This window comes from Nothoprocta perdicaria, unplaced genomic scaffold (assembly GCF_003342845.1).
Source record: "Nothoprocta perdicaria isolate Ctin4 unplaced genomic scaffold, notPer1 scaffold_36, whole genome shotgun sequence".
Taxonomy (NCBI): Eukaryota; Metazoa; Chordata; class Aves; order Tinamiformes; family Tinamidae; genus Nothoprocta; species Nothoprocta perdicaria.
In genome coordinates, this window is record NW_020455599.1 from 3337877 (window position 1) to 3353081 (window position 15205).

Here is a 15205-nt window from a genome sequence, read left to right on the forward strand (position 1 = left end):
AAGAAACACCTCTGAAAAGAGCTCGCACTTGAAAGCAGTGGTTTGTTTGCCTAAATACATTTCTCTTTTGGCTGCTGTAGCTCTAGTGCATTTTTTTTAACCTTACCTTATTAATGCTTTTTATTCTTTCAAACTCAGAATGATTTAAATCTTGTTAGAGGTACCTTTTTCTTTTCTTCTAGCTCACTCCTGTATTTGTGGCCTGGGTGACTTGCAGACACATCATTCCCATAGCTCATGAGCAATCCTTTAGCCAAAATCCCAAATGCAATGGAACAGTAAAACTCCAGTTTACTTCTACAGTCAAAACTGTAGAAATGAGGAAAAACCTCCAGAGCACAGAAAACTGTTGAATGTTTTTTTCTCTGTAGCTACCACAAGAGGGAAGCCTTGGCCAGCCAGCCCAGCCTGGCTGTTGCCATGGCCCGCAGGAAAATCCACTTTAATCTTGGGACTGCCAAATAGCCTCAGAGCCAGAGCTATGGGCACTCTCCTCTCAGTGCTGTATTGATAGCAAGTAGTCATTTAGGCTTTTACATGCTTAAGCTATTTTTCTAAGTCATTTGCACTTGTCCTTACAAAGCTATGAAAGATTCTATGATTTTGTTTTATTTATTGACAGGAATGGATTTTTTTTTTTTTTTTTTTTTTTTTTTTTTTTTTAAAAAAGGCAGCTCTGAACTCAGACTAAGGGAGTGAATTGGCTGGGAAGTTTCATGATGTGGTCTGATCATTATTTTCCCTCATCTTTGAGGAAGCTCTTCACACAGCAACAAAGGGCTAGCGTTTGAAAAAAGAAAAATAGAAAAAATATTCTTTTGAGTCTGGCTCTATATTTTATAGCCCAGTCGATCATTACTTCCATGAGAAAGGGCATTCTTTCCTGCAATGACCGTTATTGCACATATTTCCTGCATGCCTCAGGACTCAGCTGCTGCCCATGCGCAGGCAGCCCGGCTGGAAGCGAACACCCGCATGAGCCTCTGCGTGCGGGAGCCGGAGCTGAGGTTTGGGAATGACTGAGAGACGGGCTTTTGTGTGCGGGCCCTGGGTGTGGGTGCTGCTCGCCACTGTAACCAGCCTGTGCAGAGGGCAGGCCATGAGGGAGCTAAACGAGCCCACAGCTTTCTAGAGCTCTGCTTAAGATGCATCTGGTAACATCTGGAGCAAGCAAAGAAATCCCAGAGGACACAGTGCAAGGACTGTGAAAGACTGTAGAGAGCTTTTTCTGTCTCCTTACTAACTGTGTGGACAATCAGAGACGGGAAACTGGGAGAGGAGTCAGGGTACACATGTGTTTGCACTGGAATAGTGAAAAGGAGCTTGCCCTGAAGAAGAACTACATCTCATCTTCATACCACCTGAGGACCTTCATGGTTGGGGAAGTCAGGGTGAATATTCAAACTGGGTAGGCTACAGTGTGAGCTAGAAAAGAAAATGCTGCAGTGAGACAGAGACTAAGGAATGTAAGTCCTTGGCATACTGGTTAGCAACTGTCTGTGTTTTTGGACAAGAAACAATGGACTGAAATAACACACCATTCAAATTCATTCTAGCAGGAGATGAGAGAGGCACAGAGAGACGGACAAGGAGGTCTACTGTAAGCTAGCCAGAAGAGAAGGGAATCCTGCGACCTTCTTCATCAAGTAAGGTCTTTTTTGTCCCAAATAGGAAGTCTCCCTTTGTCATCAAACCTGAGAGACCCAGAGACATCAAGCTGCTCAGACAAAAGCGGCTAAGTCTAGGTTAAGCAACTCTCAGAAATGACAGGTTGGAGCAGAGGTGGCAGCCAGGGTAGTAATACTCACTTATTGGACACCTTTGTCTTTTCTTCCATTAAATCAGTCGTTCTGCCTGCCCTGCTTTGGGCTCCATCACAGCCGTAGCGCTCAGTTTCCATGCTGTGCAGCCAGCGACAGGCCAAGGAAATACAAGGAAATACTACTGCAGAAATACAGTAGTCTCATTCTTGCCTCTGCAAGAGCAACAAATGCTGAAAGGGAACCACTAAGCCTCAGAGGTGTTTTCCTGTCCTGCCTCCCGTTCCTCTTCAACAGGCTTTTTCCTTCGCTTTTTTAGACTATTAAACCATCTTCTTCTGCCATTCTCCTACTATGCCATCTTTATAATAATTCCCCACATTTTGAGTTTAAACTGCCTTTCCCTTCTCTTCCGAAGCACCTTTTCTCTGATCCCTTATTTGAGAGCCTGTGGATCAACACCAAGAGTTGAGTATAAAAGTTGAGTATAAACTCTCTGCTTGCTTTCCACGGCTCTTGTACATCACGATAGCATTTAGTGTACACGTGCATTACGCTCAGCGCATGAGCCATCTCTTTCATCAGTGAAAACACAGCCCTTGTGCTTGGCAGACCAGCCCTGTGGTTTCTGCTGTGTCTCATAGCAGAGGTATGCCTGCAAACACAGAGTTGTGAGGTTCAAAGGATCTTCAGCTGTGAAAATTTATCTGCTGTTTCCCCAAGCTCAGGAAGGTTGTATCCAGTGGGTCACTACAGCCAAGGAGCAACTTCAGTGCATGTGGGTAAAATAAAAACCTTGCACTCCCCAATGTGTAACCTGGGTGTGTAGGAGCACCTTGGAATAGAGTTTTCCTTTTTTTCCAGTACACATTTACCGTTATGGTCCCACTTGCAGACTGCACTCATGGCCTCAACACTGCTGTGCCAGATTGAGCCCCATGTGGAATTTTTCATAGGCTTTGTGTTCCTCACAAACGTGTTTGTAGCTCTCTTCCAAGCAGAAGGAAAGGGTTACATGCGTCATTAACAGTCCTTGTTTACACACACGAAAAAAACAAAACTCTTAGAAGAACGTGACGTATGCTCAAAGTCAGGCCAGTTGCCTTTTTCAAAACGCAGTGACACACTTAAGGTTGCCAGATTCTGCAGCTCTTTCACGGGATGCACATGGTGATTTTTTTCGTACTAGTCAACGTTTGCCTCAGTCTGACTTTAATTAAAAACAGATTGGGAGGCTGAGGGGAAAAAGAAATTGGAATTAGAAATTACAAAAGATGAACACAAGCCCTCTGATAATTGTCACTACTTGGGGTTAAAACATATGCAAAAGCCTGCAAAACCTCTGTCAGTGAGTCACTATGGAATGTGTTGATTTGTTTAACTCATCTGGAATCATTACATGACTCATTCCCAACCTGGAGACCAAACTGAGGGTTTGAAGAGAAAATGTCAAAGAAAGCAGACTCCTTGCAATGCAAAAGGACAGTTTTAATGCCAACTTTTGAGATCTGATTCATTAATATTCTGCAACATGATTGCAAAACATGACCGTTGTGATTTGGCAACGCTAGGTACTCATTCTGCAGTGGTGTAAACTGGCTACATGTGAGCTGGACAGTGATGAGCTGGACTTTCTTTCAGTAACTAAAAAGTGTTTTCTAGTATCTAATATCTTCATGTCCTTTATACAGTTTTGAAAATACTGTCTGGAGATCAATATGACTGATTTACAGATAGGCTCCTAAATCACTTAGGTACCGTTAAAAAATATTGCTCAAAGGACACTGTCAATCTTTCCCAGTTAAGATTTGTCAAGCATTACATCCGATTCATGTGGGAAAAGAAATTTTGACTGTATGAGTCACTTCAGGATACTTAACGAAATGTACGGTGTGATCTGCTGCATGACTAATGCATTTGTGTACTTAAGAGTCTGTTGATGCTAATGGAAGTTACAGAGCATATCTAGAAAAGAAGGCACTTCAGAGCATCCTGATTCATTAGCTATCTATACATAATTAGCTGCTGTTTTGTAGAAAAAAAAAAAAAAACTAATGCTTTGTGTGTTTAAGGACAGCATTTTAAATTTTCCCTACAGCAAATCTTTGAATATTTCACCGATCTTCCATTAACAATGCCATTTTATTTGATTTCAGTTCATTTGCAAGGACTGCACTCTATTTAATTAATACCTTTTTTGTTGCCTGCTGCCTTCCTAGTTACAATATCAGTTGCTTCTCCAACTAAGTATGTTCACTAGAAATTTTGGCTTCCTTTTGTTGACAAGCCACGTGTGAAATGACCTTTATTTTTCTCTGGACGTGTTCATTATTCACATTTGGTTACCAAGTAACCTGCACAAATTCTTCACGTGATCCATCTCTTACAAATTGCCCTCTATGGCTATTTAGTGTTGGTCTTGTGTGACTAAGGACCTGAACAATCTGGTTCCTTTTCTGTTCCTTTGGTGTGCAAACTTCCATTTGAAAAGGAGAGGCACAAGTCAAAGTGCTTGGAAATTTTTAATCAGCCAGGGTGCTTTTTTTTTTTAATGAAAATCTATACTTCTAGTAGAAAGAAAAAAATGTGTAAAAGAGTTGTTATAGTCATCATTCTTCTTGACCAAAATTTTCAATAAATAAATATATTTCTCATTGAAACTTTTTAAAGATTTTTTTAACTTTTCTCCTGTTAACACATTATCTATATACTTACTGTTTTTCCTATTCACTGAAAGAAAAGTAACGCAGAGTTTCTAGAAGAAGGAAACATGATTTTTACATTTCAGATAAACTGAAAAAAAATTTTGTAATCATGAACAAATTAATTCACTCTAGTGTTAATCTACCATGAAAACTGAGGTTAATCAAAAAATTTCAGTCCATCCTAGTAATGCACATTTCCACTGTGAGTATTCATTCTAAGAACGGCTCATTTTTAACTTAGTGAAACTTTAGATCTTTATGAACATTTTCATTAACAATTGATAATTGTATGAATCACTTTGCTATTGGTTTTTCTTGATTCCTCAAAAAAGTGTTTATCATGACCATCAGCTCTATGATGTATATTCTCTTGCCTTGTTTCCTTTCCTTTGCTGTTTTTGGCTGCATTTTGAACAGGCAGTATCACAGTGCTTGAGCATCTATTGCATTGCTCTGGCGTCGTTCTGTGATTAGTTATGGGAGCAGAATGGATCAGAAATGAAATCTAAACCTAGATTCAAACTCCACTGTTTAAGCCCATCTCAATTTACTTAGGTAATACGATCTTTCTCTCAGCCTTCTGCTGTTAGCACTGAACAGGGTGATTGTGTGGCTTTCAGCAGAAAGGAGCCAGTAGGAGGCTGTTGAACCAAAAATACCTTCTGACCCCCTCTCAGGTCATATATAGCGGCACTTCAGTCCTGTGCTGGATTTAAAACAGTCCCAGCAGCGAGGCCAGAAGGTGAGTCCTGCACCCAGTTCTGCAGCTGACAGAGAAATGGTGTAGCAGAAAAAGTAATGGCATGAAAATGAGCATTTTCGAGGGTTGATTTATTGGTTCAGTAGGGAGGGGAACTTCCAGCGAGCCTGTCCCAGTACAGTAGGAAGAGACGGTGTTTTCTGTTTTAGACCTAAAAGAGGAGAACGAGGGCTCCCCATCAAGTCTGCAGTGCTGTGTGCACTGCTAATGGTAACTGCCTATAAGTGGTCGGGATTAGCCATTAGTGGAAGAATTAGCCAGTGATTATTGCTCAAGTCAAGTAGCAACTTTTGCCCGTGGAGCTGTCTGCCTTTCAACAGGAGTCAAGGGCAAGCCCATGTAGCAAAGCAAGCGCGGGCTCATCCGGTGCGGAAGGCACACATGCTGTGAACACAGAGCCCAGCGCCAGCACGCAGAGCTCTCCGAGCCCTCGAGCCGCTTCGAGGACATTGCAAAGAAACGTTACTTTCAAATTCTGTTCTTACTGCTGCTGCAATTGCTGCTCCGTGGTGTGATCTGTAAACCGCTGTCACAGATCGGCTTCTTGGCAGTGCTGAAAATGCCAGGTATAGTGCTTTCCACCTACCAGCTAATGCAGTTATCAGATGCTGATGCCACATTACTGTGTTTCACCACCAGAGATGACATTTTTGCTGTCCTGCAGTCACCGGGGCTGTGACGTGACCTTGGCTTTCGCCAGCAGCCGTGCCGTTTAGCACCTTGCAGCGCGGCCAGCTCCCGGGCCAGGCGCAGGGCACCGGTGGTCACGGCGAGGCCTGCTGGGATCAGGCACGGCAGCAGCTGTGTCAGTCTGGTGAGCCTAATTGGACGGGAAGACGTGTTGATTTGGAAACAGTGCCGGCTCTATAGCGTTTTAGAGGAGCTCTTAAAGGCTTAGTCCTTTGGGAGCCAGCTGTGGAGCTGTGGTCTGGATTCAGGCCTGAGCATACCGCAGGCGTTGGAAAGGGTTAGGTTTACTCCATGCAAATACCTATTTACCTCTGGTAAAAGGTTCCAATGGAGTTTTTGTTTATTTTCTTGCAGACATGTTTGAGAAGGCAAATTTATGCAAGTATCCATGCTCTGACTTGAGCAGACATCTTTACAGATATTTCTCATTTTTTAAGCTGTCCCCAACTACTGTTGTAGCGATCAAAGCGAATGAACAAAAATGCAAGAACAGAATACAGAATTGAATAGAATGAATCTGAATAGAATCAGGAGTGTAGAATCCTGAAGAGAGATTGTAGCAAAATTGTAGTTGCTTGAGTGAGGCAGCAAAGCCTGTATGGTAAGAAGGGAACCTCTTACTTCCCTGCCCAGTTTTTCTAGAAGGATGAAATAGCATTAGATAACAGAAAGCCTCCTGTGCAAATCCTAGCTATCAGCCTACGGGCTTCCTGGCAATAAATAAATAAGTAAATCTGCATCCAGCTTCTGTGACCATATTCTTTCTTACATCTAATTGAAAAGCACCCGATTTACTGCCTATAAAAGCTTCTCTCCCTGCAGATCAAGAGAGAGTAACCCTAAATGCCTGCAGTATGCCTTGCTAAAGGATTGTGTGGCAATCTCAGGTTGCACAGGACATACATTTTTCCTTGAAAATTCATTTCTTTTTAGTGATTGAGCCTGCCAAATAGTATGCCAGAAGGAACACCATTGCAATGATGTATTGGCTAGGATTTTTCTGGGCTGTGTATCATTTTGACTAAAAAGAAGGTCAGCTTTTATTCAGTGTAACCTGAACATTAACCTCATTTCACACCAGACACCTCACTAGCTACAACGAAGTGACATGTGCTGACCTGAGCTACTGTTCAGGCAGGGTATTGTAGTGATGTACTTTCTGTCTCACAGAGAAAGCTTAGTTTGTTTTTTCTTTCACTGTGCTTATCAGTTGTCATAATGACTCTCTGTTTTCTCAGGCCAAACCATTTTAGATAATCTTAAGCCTGTATTGTGCACTCATACAGACGTGGGAGCACTTCTTTTATGTATAAACCTAACATGCACCTGAATGTAATGCAGATCCACCTGCACAGAAAGGCTTTACTCATTACTTTATTTCATGAACCTTGAAAAATGTTGGACTTTTTGTATGATGTGATTCATTCATCATATCTGTAAGCTTGCCGTTCTTGTACTAGCAAAGGGCACATGAGACTCTAATGGGAAAACAGGCCTTTAAATAGTCAGGATTCAAAACACAGAAAGCAAAATCTCTGCCCATACTGAGAGACTGTATTTGTGTTGTTATGCCAGTATGCTGATGCATCAGTGCTGGAGCGTGTGGAATACCTGTGTGACAGCTTTCACAAAGTCATACATCAGATTATGGGTACACGTGAATGCCTTTTGCATAAAGGGCTTTTGAAGAGATCATTTTCCCCTGCCTACACCTTTGACTTCTATGAATGGATCATTGTAGTTTATAGCTAAAAAATTGTTTTTAAAAAAAGGTAGTGTAATATAAAACTGGAAAAAATACCACACAGTTTACTCAGCACCATGACTTACAGTGAGACAGGCAGACAAACTTCTCTCCCAAACCTCTTCCTCTTCCATTCAGTGTTAAAGTGATATGGTTTGACAAGAAACTATAACAATCTGGTAATTTTTAATATTTTTTTTCCAAAAAAAATACAGCCATACTTGTCAGTAAAAACAGGTCAGTAAGAGTGGAATTTTGTCAACAGCAAATGTTGGGAAAAAGATAAGAATCCATTTTGCATTGAGAGACACTATATTATTGTTTATCAGATGTGACTGATATTGTTTATCTTGTGACTACAAGAGCCTTGTAAGGAGAAAAAAAGGTGTTCATTTTTGCCATCTTTCATCTTCAGTCCTAAAAAGTGGTGGGAATGATGAATTAACTGTATACTTCCCAAGGCAGCCAAACCAATCAAATCTCATTAGCTCCCATTCAGTTGCTATAAAAAGCCAAGGAAAAGGAATAATGTATAACCATGTCACTAATAACATCTGTAAGAACAGGCAATGCTATGGACGTGCGGTCACTTTGGCCAACTTGATGTCATTTCAAGTTCCTGTTTTAAATGTTCTGATTAAGAATGTGGATTTAAAGCATGCTACAAAATCAAAGGAGGTGAGTTGTGAAAAAATATATGTAATAGTAATGGCAGGAGTGTGGTGACAAAGTAGTAAAATTGTCTCACTGTAAATCCAAAGCAAGCAGATTGAACCTTGCTGGATAAATAATAAGGGTTTCCTCCAACTTGCCTGGCTATGGATATCAGGTCCATCAGGGCTACCCATATAAGCTTTGACAGTACCAATTTCTTACACATCATAAACTACAAAACCTCTTCCTTACCCACAAGGCAAATAGGGGATTTGTAATTGTAGAGTATTTACGGAATCAATGGATAACAGAGTCAGATAATAGTTTCAGATAACCATGGGCTAAAATATTTGTATCTTAATCACTTGAGCTGTTCCTGCACCATGTAGACTTACTTTTCTTTATGATGGACTTCAGTAGAAACTTGAGTTGTCAATAATGATAATTGGCCTCCAGACTTTATGCAATAATATTTGATAAAGACTGTGTATCAGTGAGAGAGTATTAAATTGCAAAATCAAAACAGTTTGAATTGCTCATATTGCTACTCCTAACATCTTAGTCCTTCTGTTGCAGACGATCTCTATCTAAATACGAAAGCAGCAAAATAATGTTTTTCTTCATTTAATCACCATTCTTCTGAAAGTGATCTCCCCCAAACGGGTATCAAGTTTACACTGTTAAATTGTATTTACACATAACCTCTTGCATTCATTCATGGTGATAGGACTGAAAAACTTAACAGAGAGACAAGGCCTTTCATATCTAGGTCACTAGTGTGAATATAAGTAGGTCAGTAAGGAATGAAAGTAGGTTATCCAATTGTTATGTGGGGTGAGGGGTATCAATCCACTTCTTGGTGGATACGTTTCCAGAGCACAATAAAATAGCGTCACAATTGACATCATTGACATTGACTGGTGTGTCCTCCGGCAACTGCAACAGAGATGTCAAGAAATAAATGGACAAGGAAACAAAACTGTCCTGTCACATGGGAGAGGGCATACCCACTTCTGGGCCAAGGCATATTGGGAGAGCAGCATGCAGCTCTGATGGTGAAGCTTGTGCATTTCTATCCATTTTGTGCCTGATTAATGGACAGAAAAAGGACCTCACTTTCCAGGGCTTTAGTCTGACAAATTTCATCAGTGCACTATCACTTGATAATGCATATAAGACAAATAGTTTTATCCTATTATGTCAGAACAGATTACAGCCTATGGGCCTGCTTCTCTGCTCCATTATGCCACTTTTAGACTGGTGCAATTCTGCTAATCACAAATGAGTTCCACCAGCCTAAAGCCAGCATGACAGCATGAAGATGCAGGTCCTTCATCTTTTTGAGAAGGGAAAAGTAAAGCTATGAGGCCTTGCTGAATTAATAGAAGTGCTCCTAAGTACATCCCATACAAAAAGTAGAGCCAGATCTCACGTTTTGAAGCTAGGTCATTTCTACAGAGAAGAGCAGAGAGACTTGGTCACGGGATTTGTGCAGTTATAGTGTGTTAGAGCAGGCTGTGGCTTGGCTGCTTCAGACTTTGTCTTGGATGGTGCAAGTTACAAAGGAGAATTGTTGACTGGTGCTGTAGCCTGAAGTATGGTGTTGATGGCAAGTTTGAGCATTGCCCCTCTTAACTCTAGGTCCCTTTTATCTCTCCTCCACAGATAGAAATATCTCATAAAATATCTAACAGAAGGTACTTTTGCAAAATCTGCTCTCCAATTTACTTGTGGTGCTTTGTAAGAGGAACAGAGGTTTTTGATTGTTTGGTTTTGTTTGTTTGTTTTTAATTAGGGTCCTCAGAGGCATCTGAATTGGGGAATGTCTGGATTTTTGAAACTGAAATTTGCCCTAGTTTCCTAATTTCCTGGCCACATGCAGCCAATGACTTGAGACCAGATTGGCTCAGGTAGTTTCCTTGCTTTTCTTGCAGTGTGCCTCCTCTCCATCCAGAATGATATGGATATAAAATCAAATTGAAATGTAGGGGGATGTGAACTAATTACATAAATCAAAATAAGTCAGACAAATTTTGTATGTTCTCTTTGCCTCTCTCTGAAAAAAAAAATTATTCCAGTTTTAACTGACTCTTTTCTAACTGCAAAGGCATGTGAGTTTTAAGTGTTTTGACACTTGAAATTAGTTCCCTGTCACCCACATAGTCTATGATAGTTTAATAATTGCCACACCACAAACACAAGGGGAAAATGGCAAATACCATGCTAAGACAAAATATAGATGACTACAATGATCTCAGATATTTTAAAGAAAAAGTGCTAAAAAGAAATTAGAGTGCAACTGTTTTGTTTTGTTATGTCTTTTCTTTTTTTTTTCTTTTTTGTAGCAATATCTGTAACACCTAGCCATGTAAGATCTGGTTACTCAGTTTGACTGTTTGTGTGCTTGCTCTCTCTTCTTTCTTCTGGCCTTATATCAGGGCTACCAAGTTCCTAGCAAACATCAGAAGAATTGTTATTATTTTTAGTTTCCTGACTGCAGCATAACATGTGATTCAAGAACTTTCTTCCTCTATACTTCCCATCTTGTTAGATAACAGGCCTCTACTGAATTCATTTCAGTTATTATTCAGTGTTTCTGAAAGCCCTGCCTCTTCTGAGAGCTGGAGACCACCAGTATGTGTAACTTCCTGTGATTCCATTACATTTTATGAATTATCTATTGGCTTTGTTGTGTATAGTTCTTTCATAGGAAAAAAAGAAAAAAAAGAGCTCACACATCCAAGTGTAACATAACAGAGTAATTCAGCATAGATGCTTAGAAATGGCTTGATCTTTATCTGGGGAATGTGTGTTCTCAGAAAACTTAGCTGAGCACCAGCACGTGTGTCCATCTCCTCAAGGTTTTCTTTTACAAATATTATATTCTATGTACATTCTAATGTACATTCTATAGGTACATTATCTAGCTCTGAGGAGGAATAGTTACTTACTATTAGTAACTACTTACTACTTAGTTTCAGATAGAAGATTTCAGAGCACTTAAGTAGAAACATGGACTTATCTGTACTAGCGAGTTTTAATGTCCAAGCTCACTCTCTAGACTGAAGTCAGTTGGCATAGAATGTGCCTCTTATTCTTAAACCCTTTTTCACCCAACCTGCTAATGAGAGATGGCATTAGGTCTAGCCTAACTACACCTAGAAATAGTTTCGGAAGCAAAACTGTGCAGGGCATGTCTTGAATTTAACAATTTATTTAACAAAATCAAGCTCAACCAATCGGTGTCCAACAATCGAAATCCTGACACTGTTTAATTTAGTAGTATAGACAGAGAGAACTTGTGTTGAAACTCAGAACATATCTCTTGAATCCATTCTTCTTTCCAAAGTGACTGGGATGAAGATCCTAGGACCTCATTGCTGTAAGCTGCAATTTCAGATCTTGGCTATATACTTAGAACAAGGAAAGGAGATTATAGGAAAAGACAGCAGGCCAAACTGTAATGCCACATACACTAACAAACCTTAGCTGTAAGTTAGACTATTCTTGCACTCAAGCAGCTAAAATCACCGTCACTAGTGTTGTATAAAAAGAGTATTGTGCTGACACATTCCCAGGAGAAGTCTGACTGTGAGTCACATCTCACTTACATTGCATTTCTCTATATCTCTTTCACATTACTATTGCTCTAGGCAGAACTTCCTATGATTAGTCATCCATTTCCAACTAATTATCATGTCAAGATAAGTTTTCTAAGTGCTTACAGAGAAAGCAAGGAGTTCTCATGTGCTGCTTGTAATCACAGCATTTGAGGAGAGAGAGCAAAACATATGGAAGAGAGTCATGAGGGACAAACTGGAAGGAAATGGAACTAGGAAAATATTTTGATTGCAAAGGAAGTTGGCTTGTCAAAGTGTCCTTATTTGTGTACAGTACTGTTCATTTTCTAGTTATTTTTGTATATGGGATATTTGTTAGCGTAAGCCTTTATTGCGGGTGGAACTATTTATGGTCCACTAGCCTGTTGCAGAACCACAAGGCATACAATAAATCAGTGCCTTGAGTAAAGCTCTGGAAGGCAGATTACATCCTCATGTGCAGGTATTTCACACGCTGACATCCCACCCTTTTGTGTGAAAGGTATTTTGACATGTGATTTCCTTTTACTGAAGGAAGAACTTATATTTAGCAGATGGAAAGGCAGAAGTACTGTAAATCAGCATAGGGAAACTTCACCAGGAGAGAAAGACTTTGCACTTCCAGCAGCCATTTCAAGTCAGCGTTCTAAACAAGAAAACAAACAAAGAAAAACAGACTCTGGCCATGCCTGATGTGGTTTTGCAAGGTGAGAGAATGAACAAGGTACCTGATACAAACAGATATGTTCCTCTAACAAATGCAATAATTTGTTGGAAATCTACTGATATGTATATATACATATATATATATAAGAGTGTACATATTTTACTCTCGGTACCCTTATAGGGTCTTCTTGTCATAAGAAATGACAAGGAATCATGGTGTTGCTGATCTAGCATGCACACCCAAGGAAACTGCAAAGGAAATCTTAGTGAGACCAAGAATGCTTTTTGCCTTGGGTCTCATTAAAGTCAACCTTATCACATCTTTCTAGTGAGCTCCTCTATATACCACTCAGGAAAAGAAAGAGCTGATCCTAGTTCACAAAGGTCAGTTATGCTAAATATATGTTAAATAGTCATTTTTCTTCACCATTTTTGAGGATACTAAGGTATCTCAGTACCTGTCCAATGATGTATGAGCATTATTTTTTATATGAGCTATAGGGGGAAAATCAGACATTTGGAAAAGATCTTTCTAGTAATTGACTTGGCAAAATCTTTTCTTAAAATTTTACTGTATGATCACAAATTATACACAAATTGTGGAAGTCTTTATTCATAGTTAGTCTGAATATTCAATAACATTGAAACTCTTTGCAACAGTCTTCCTGAGGCTTTGGAAAAAAAAAAAGCACAGTCACTTGCTTTCAGTTCACTGTATGTGTAAAGAAAGATTGATTGTATGTACCTAGTAGCTTCAGGAGTGTCATGACAACTGGTTATTCAACGTTTGTGAAAGAATCTGGTAATGAAACATGCTTGAGGCTACTTGTGTCCTGGGCACATAAAGCATTAGATTATCTTAATACAGAATTAAAAGGTTGTCTATTTAAAGTGACTATTCACCCTGGATATAATACACACCTCTAAAATGAATGCCCAGAAAGCACAATTATACTCTGTGGTTTTTAGAACTGTCTTTAAAGTACACGGTCCCCCCTAGTGAGAAAAAGCAAAGGCTCTCAGCAAGCAGAAATAGGAAGAGGTGTCATATTTGTTTCCTCCTCCATAGCCTCTCCTGCTATATTTCTTTCATCTTCAGAGAGCTGGCGGGGTTTTTCTGGAGACAAAACCTTCATCAGCCTTTACTAGTCTCGGTTCAGAGCTGCTGCCCTCGAGGAGGCCTGCACTAACATGGTTAGCTTTTCAGGCTTTGCCTCGAGCTGCCTAATGTCAAACCAAAATCTGCAAATGTGCAGAAAAATCAGTCAAATCAGTCAGCTCCTCCTGAAATGATTCAGAGACAAGTGAAAGAGGAGTTCATTAAATAAATGAATAAATAAACAAACCTTAATATTTTATTAGCCATCCTCATGACTATTGAAAACCCGTGAAGCCGAGCTTTTAAAATGAAGTGGACAACATATAGGTTCATGTGATAGGCAGCTTATTTTCACTCTGTGAGTCTGGAGAGGAAAGAGTAAACAAAAACAAACAACCCAAACCCAATAACCCCATAGGGCCTAAACTTCTCCTCAATCTTGAACTCAGGCCAATGTATTGTATTTAAGGCTGATGTTTTTTAAGGACTTCCAAAGCACATGCAAGACATAAAATCAAATATACAGTCATTTTTTGACAGGTCTGTTCAACAAGTCCAGTTGCCTAAAGCAGTGATGGGACTGTGGTCCATTGCAACAAGGACCTTGCTGGATTTCAGTAAGGAAAGAATTTGAACCAGCTGGAGAAGAGAAGTAGTCTATCCTAATGGGTTACTTTCTGGGTTTCTGCTCTACTCTCCCTCTAAGTTATTTTTTCACTTTCATTCTCCCTTCCCCATACAGTAGGAGCAGCTGCTTTCTGTGCCCTCACTGCCTCCATACCATTGTACCATTAACCTCTCCCTGAGGCCCATTCTTCCACTACGGCCAGCTCCTTCTCAGATCTTCTACCTTTCCTTACCCCAGCAGCGAGGAGAAAGCGGGGTGTTTCATGGCTCCCTCAGAAGAATGTACTTGCTCTTTGGGCAGCCACCTACGTTGGTGTAACTGGTCAGCTGTTTTTTATAACGCCTTCCTGAGCAAACAGACAAAATGAAAAGTGCTGCCTTTGCATTACTAGCAGTGCTAGTGCGACCACTTCTCTGCCCATTGCAGTCTCCTAATGTGGGAAGCTTTGAGATCTCTTTCATTATATTTGTTCTAAACCAACCAAGATTCCAAAGGGATCCAGCAGACACCAGGCTAGTGATGACAATAACTGGAAGATGGACAGCATTTTATGAAGTCTTCCTTCCTTAGATATCATATTGAAAACAAATTAGAAATGTCAAAAAAACCTACCTTTCTGGTTGTGCATTGTGGTTCACCAATTTGCTGTTGTTGCAAGGAGTCTGTTGTTATAGTGCAATAAAACACAATAAAACAGTACCAAAGAGGGCAGGTGCCAAGAACAAAGACGCTAGGTCTGCTGTTATATCAGCTTCCATTTAGTACAAGACATATGCTTCTGTGCTCTGATTAAAACTTTAAGCCACTTTAAGACACTCAGCCTCAAATTAATACACTCATCTGACTCAGAGTTTAAAAAAAAAAAGAGGGAAAGAAAGTGGGAGGGAGGGAGGGAGGGAG